General features: G+C 43.5%; 1 long non-coding RNA gene across 3 annotated transcripts; it reads left to right on the top strand.

The window, feature by feature from the left end:
- Positions 1–1,117: 1,117 nt before the first annotated feature.
- On the top strand, positions 1,118–6,587 carry LOC123130603 (uncharacterized). 3 transcript variants are annotated; one of them, XR_006463910.1, is made up of 5 exons: positions 1,118–1,247; positions 1,352–1,530; positions 1,623–1,861; positions 3,545–3,787; positions 5,235–6,587. It is a non-coding gene; the product is annotated as an uncharacterized lncRNA (long non-coding RNA). The 3 variants fall into 3 exon arrangements; XR_006463912.1 differs by lacking the exon at positions 5,235–6,587 and having other exon boundaries at positions 3,602–5,217; XR_006463911.1 differs by lacking the exon at positions 5,235–6,587 and having other exon boundaries at positions 3,545–5,217.
- The last annotated feature ends 273 nt before the right edge of the window (positions 6,588–6,860 follow it).

The following is a 6,860-nucleotide window of genomic DNA, read 5'->3' as shown; positions in this document are numbered from 1 at the left end:
GAACAGGCTAACGAACGAGCGTTCGTTATCTGTAACTAACGGGCGAAAACCGTTCGTTAAAACGAACGTATGGATGAACGTTCGTTAAAGAGAAGAACCGAAAAAAACCGGCGAACCGAAAAAAACGAACTAGGGTTTTCTTAAAAAAACGGATCGTTTTTTCTTAAAAAAAACGGCGGCAATGGCTACCTCGTCGGTACGGTGAGACGCGGCAGCGACGGTGGGGCGAGGCGGCGGCGAGGCGGGGCGGCGGGCGGTGGTGAGGGGCTGGGTATTTAAGAGGGGGGAAGGGGTGGCTTGGGGAGGGGTAAAGGGCGGCTGAGGCGGAGTCCTGGCCGGACTCTCGGTCCGAGGCGGCGCGGCGGCGTCGGTCTCCTGGAGGGAGACGGCGTCGCGGGGAAGGCGGGCCGGCGACTGGGCTTCGGCCCAGTTAGCCACTGCGCAACTTTTTTTTAAACAATTCCGCCGAACAGAAAAAAAATCCTAGAAAATAAAATAAAAATCTATAAATGCCAAAACAAATTTTCACCGTCTAAATAAAATATTTAGAACAAGATGAACATTTTCTTGGCCCTAAAATGCAACTTTGAAAACGTGCAATTTTTCTAATGCAAACAAAATTGCAATAAAATCCAAATAAAACAAATATTTGATTTTAAAAAATTTCTCCCATATTTCATTTATTTTGGAGAAGTCATATTATCTCCTCTCATATATTTTAATATGGAATATTTTCGAAGAGAAAAATAATTAAAACCAAAATCCTCGTTTCAAAATTTGATAGAAATCAAATTTGAAAACCGGGGAAATCCCCAACTCTCTCCGAGGGTCCTTGAGTTCCTTAGGATTTCAAGAATCGCAAGACGAAATGCAATAAAATATGATATGCAAGAATGATCTATGTATAACATTCCAAATTGAAAATTTGGGATGTTATATATATATACACATCTGGGATATTATTATATTACCCTACTTGAACTGATGGTTTCAGGTGGTTGTACTGATGAATTCGAGACGGTTGAACTGATGCTTTCATCTAATAGAAAAATATATCCCCCCTCCTCCGCCTCCCGCCGACCACCTCGTCTGTGACTAGCCGTGCTGCCCTACCTCCCCGCACTTAGCTTCCGCGGAGGCCTCTACCAGTTCCGGCGCTCCGCTCTCATGCGCCGGCACGACAGGACGTCGTGGTGGCCAAGGCGGCGGGCTGGCGGGTTTGTCTTTTCCAGCCACACGCGCACGGTGTAATAGCTCACTCCGGCGACCTCCGCCTCGCCTCTAGCTACTTTTCTAGAAGCTTTGAGGAGGTTCTACAGCTCCCCCCGCTGAGCTTCTCGTCGCTTTCCAGGTCATTGAGAGCAGCACACTCCGCGGAGCGCACTAATTTTTCTGGAATTCCGAGAATCTCACGCACGGTCTCGGCCTGGAGCTCCGTTTGTTTCCAGGCGATTGGTGGATTTGTTTGGGGAATCCAGTTCCTCTTATGCCCAAATTTTGTTGGCGGAATCGGTTGGCCAGAGGAGCAAGGTAATGCCCCGCCTTCTAGAACCTTCTGGAGTTATCTCGATGTACTATATGCTCAGCTCTGCATCTGTGTGTGTGCGCGCGCGCCCGTTCAGGTTAGGGCAGTGACGGGAAGAGAGACTGGTCGCAATGACGTCCCTGTCGCGGATGCTCTCCCTGGCCGGCCCAATGCAGCCGTCGGGGCCTCGCCGGATTTCGAGGACACAGACCGCCGTCAACCTCGGCGAGCCCATCTTCGACAGTGAGGTGGTGCTGTCGTCGCTCGTGGAGATCGCGCCAATCCTCCGTGTCACCAAAGAGGTCGAGGCGGCCAACCCCCGCGTCGCCTACCTCTGTAAGATACCATTCCTCTCCTCTGCTTTTTTCAGCACTGCTACACGGATACTGTCAGTCAACACAACACTCTGCTAAACTATACTGCCTTCTTCTAGCGTGAAAGTTAGCCTGTGTTACGAATTGCTTTTTCTGTAAAATGAACCTAACCATATTTCGTGCCTACTTATGTCATGCCTCAATAGTCAATACTAGTCATGTGCAGCAGCTTATAGGACTACAATTGCTCATTTTTTATATAAAGCTCTACGAATCACACACAGCTTCTACCAAAATTACTGCTAGAAACCCACACTTCTCTTTCCCGAAGCCACAGTTCTGAACTTGTGGTACGACAAATCTTCGAACTGCTTGAGCGCTGCGGCGTGGGGTTGTTGGGGGTGAATGGCTTGAGCGCTGCGGAGTTCAACGGGCACTGGTGACCATGGTGAATGGCCTGGGGTGGCGTAGGTGAACGACCTTTGCGCTGAGGCGGCGACATTCAAGGAAGCCGTGGCTCACTAGCCTATTCGGCTCATTGAGGATCGATGTTTGAACTCGCATATGTAGAGCATGTATAATGTCCATGTGCAATGTTCTGAGCTATTTCACGGCTGGAACAAGCAGAATCAATCATCGCGTACGTGGTCGCTTGTGATTTTTGAAGAAACAGAACCAATCGAACTTTAGCTTTCATTAGAAGTGAACGTCACCTGTAAGTGAATAGATACAATTTTCTGTAAATCTGGTTAGACTGCAAATTTGGACACAGGAAGGCTGCGCCAAGGAACTGACCATGTTGCTTTCTTTATTATAGTTTTTCTGGCAGTTTGGGCCTTTTCTAATTAGTGAAGGTCAATTCGTGTTGTGCATGTTATTTATCCCTTTTTTATCTCAAAAAATTTTATCCCTTTTTTGTGTTTTTTTTCAAATATAATCTGGCAGCACATTGTTCTAAATAGAAAAAAAGTGTTATAATTTGTTTCCCTAATTTTCAACTTTTTTGTGTGGCTGTGGCCGTGGGGTAGGTGTCTGAGAGGGCAACATTTTTAATAAACAATAAGTTTTCTGTGAAGTTAAATTTTTTAACACCATTTTTTCTGAACCTTCAAACTGTTCCACCTAAAGAGTTTGAACGTTTGCTGGAATTGAGCAAAAATATTTTTCCAAACTTTTCAAACGCTTCAAATGGAATCTTTTTTATTTTGAACTTACCGGGATTTTGCATTAAAATCTTTTCAAAACACATAACTGATCATTTTTTAATTCAGACTTCTATGTTTCTATTTTTTGAAACCGATTTTTCTTGTTTTTAATTTGAATATAGCATTGTTTTTAATTCAAAATGTTTTTTAATTCGAACTGGTCATTGTTTTTTATTTGAACTGATTATTCTCTCTAATTTAAAATGATCATTCATTTTTTAATTCGAACTAATCATGGTTTTTAATTCAAATTGACCATTTATTTTATTTCAAACTGGTCATTGTTTTTAATTTGTACTGATCAATGTTTTTAATTCAAACCATTTTGTTCATTGTTGCACGCACATCAAACTATCATGTGTACCTTCTTTCAAGAAGTAGCGATTATATCATCAGACACAAAATTTTCCATATATAATACATGCACAAGAATGACATATACACCGCACAGACCGCACATTTTCATACATGAATGACATAACACGCTCCCTACTGTTCAGATTGATGCGGAACTTGATGCACCATAGTGTACATGATGCACCTTCACTACTGTTCAGATTGGGTAACTCGTTCGGTTCCATAACACGCTCATCCACGCGACGCACGGAGGCAGACACATTGGTCACCTGGAAGACAGAGCAGGAGGACGCCGCGCCCAGCGGACCATGGGACAATGCGCCTTGGGGGCCGATGGGGTGGCACGTCGTGGGTGCCGGCAAGTGTGGCTGCAAGTGGCTTCTAAGGTGTGATCTACCTGCAATAATCAATAATGTATTAATCCTGCACTCATGTATCCAAAGTGATATTCTCACAAATTACTGGAGTTCGGCTGCTCCCTTACATAGCAAGACTGCTACTACTACTACAGATTAAATGTTGTATACATGTAGCCTATACTAACATAGAAGATATTAAACATTGTTCTGTGTACTGACATAGCAGTAATATAAGGCAAGACATTTGAAGGATTGCTCACACTAAAATAAGAAATTGTACTGAACTTAAAATAAGATTTGCACTGAACTAACACTAGAATTTGAACTGAACTAAAATAGATCTTTGTTTACCTTTCAAAAAAAATAGGTCTTTGTTTAGGCATTTAAGCAAACACCCGACAGCAAAAAAAGTGACTGACATTTAGAAATAAAGACGATGGTATAGAAAAATTCATGCAAGAATGAGAAGTACGACTCCGACATTTTAGCAACAAACAAATGACTAGGGTAGCAAATGTTCAAACTGAAACAAACCCATTTCTCTCTCATATTAACTCTTTGTCCATGGATCCATGTGCTGTAGCATGTGAACTCCAAAGCTAGCAATAGTAGTAGCTTCCATATTGTATATCCCAATCCCAGGCTGCATGACTGCCATGGACTCATAACAAACCACTTATGCATTTTAAACAAACACCTAGAAGGCACGGCAAATGTGCCAAAAAAATCAATTATTGAGTTGCATACTAGTGAGCCAACCATAGAATAGAGCGAATGGAAGAGCTTGAACAATCCACAACATACACACACGAGAATTGAGTTTCTGAAAAGAATTTTAGTTATGATGTGCTGAACTAAAACCACGTCAACAATTTGCAAACAGAGGTAATAATATACTATAGGAGGAATTTATTTAAATGTTTTTCAATTTTTTGAACTTACGGTTCTCGCGATTCCAAACATCTAGATTTCTGTTCTACGAATATCTTGACTTTTTCCTAGTGACAAATAAAAACGCTATAAGAAGTAGTACTGAATTCCTGCATCACGCCTTCAAGGGTGAACCACACTGGAAGCTTGACCAAAATCCTCATTGGAGTTTATATTTGAACTAGCCACGGTTTATTTTTTGAGCTTACCTGGTAGTAATACATGAACTCTAGCACCCAATACAAGTATCATGCGACAATATGTAAACAAAAAAGATGCAGGTTAAAACAAAAGTTGAAATAGCAGACAAACTCGAAGATGCTAGCATCAACGATCTTCTAACTGAAGCACCATAGGTTCCCAATTTAATACCACTACAGAGTACTACAATAATTCTGTCAAAATTAAGTACACAAAGAACCTGCACATCAATCCATCACAGGATCATCCATTTTACATTCCATCCCCAAATATGCCATCTAAATTCAGAGTTGGAAGCTCTCTAAATTAAGCCATCTAAAAACTAAGTTATACATATATGCAGGAACAAAACTAGCTCTAAATGAGTAAAAACAGAGTATCAAGAAGATTCATCAAATTCATACCAAAAATGCTGAAGAAGGGAGAAAGTTGAGCTGGATCAGGAGGTGAAACACGGGTGGCCTGCACGTGGCTCTTTGAGTGACCGGCGTCGGAGCAAGAAGTTGGACTGATGAGCGGGAGGGAAGGCTGGGCTGGCTGCTGGAGTAAGCCAACAACCATGTACTGCTGCTCGCGATGAACTCGACCTCCCTAATGCCATGGGGTTGGACTGAACACATCTCAGCTGTGCATGTAGAGACTAGAATATACACACCCATTCCTCATATTGCAATAAATAGTCACATATTACATCTGGGTGATATCTCTGTACTTACAAAGTTATTGAAGGTGAACTATATTGCAATAAATAGTCACATATTGAAGGTGAACCACTTGCCCGCGGTTGATTCCTCTTCGCTCGGTCCTTTCCGTGATGGGATCTGCATTTCACTTGTACCACTTTGTGGCTCACATGTTGGCAGAAAGAAGGACGACGGCGGCTACCACTTTGGTGGGAGCAGCAGGGGAGTCCGCGGTGGCGCTTCTGCCTATGGATATCATGGTCGTGTTGTTTCGGGTTGTGCCCTATTGTAGTTTTTCTTTGTCTAGACTTGCCCCGTTGCGGTTTTGGTATATTACTTATCTTTGTAGATCGGTGATTCGGTGCAGTTTGGCTCGATCGGCGATGCGGTTCATCCATGGCCACCTCTCGCGGTCTCTGTCGCTGGCGCCGGCACTCCGAGCGGATGGCGGGTGGAGCTGGCAACCTTGCAATGCAGCATGGTGTTTCCGCCACGGGGTCCTGATCCTCCTCTGACCCCTTTTCCTTTCTTGTAGTTACTGTGCAGTTAGCCCGAACACCCCTCGCAGCTCTTTCCTCGTCGGAGAAGTATGGCAGCGTGCCAGCTTGCAGTCCGGTTCTTGTGGCGGACATCGTTGGCAAATCCTGCGTGCGTAGCCCGTGCGCTTCCGCAAACAAAACGTGCAGACCAGACAAAGCAGAACATGCAACTCCCCTAGTGTGCACTTGGGGTTCGCTAGCTAATCATGCATGTCCTGCGGTTTGCCGTGGCCATACTACAGTCCAGTGTGGGTGACGTGCGTTGTTTTGCAGCTCACATTTTTTTCTTCTGGAAATCATTTGAGGTGCAATCAGTAAGAAAAGAGAAGAGAACATCAATGTTCATTTGTAGTCCATTTTGTTTATTAGATACTAGAGAGAGAAAGAATAATAAGAATGGATGGTCATTTTGTATAAGCAAGTGTTTGACTAGTGTAATTTAGTTGGGCACTCTAGCATTGATTCTGCTGTGTACTGGATGTTTGTGTGGCTGTGTAAAAATAATGAGTGGACATGTATGTTTTGAAGCTCACTACATTCTCTCACGCAGTTAGCTATAAAATTCCTTCGTGGTTCACTTGGTACCTGAAACAACGGAAGAAGCTCGCTTCTCATTACATGTAGTTCTTTCGCTCAGTCCACGAGGTTCACTTTCGGTAGTGTCGCGACCCGTTTACGGTAGTCTCAAGGTTCACTTTTCATAGTATCGTGGTTCACCAACACTCGACATGAAGTGCACTCCACCTT

The sequence above is a fragment of the Triticum aestivum genome, chromosome 6A (assembly GCF_018294505.1).
Source record: "Triticum aestivum cultivar Chinese Spring chromosome 6A, IWGSC CS RefSeq v2.1, whole genome shotgun sequence".
Lineage (NCBI taxonomy): Eukaryota > Viridiplantae > Streptophyta > Magnoliopsida > Poales > Poaceae > Triticum > Triticum aestivum.
The sequence above is the reverse complement of the archived record's forward strand: the minus strand, read 5'-3'. Positions and strand labels throughout refer to the sequence as shown.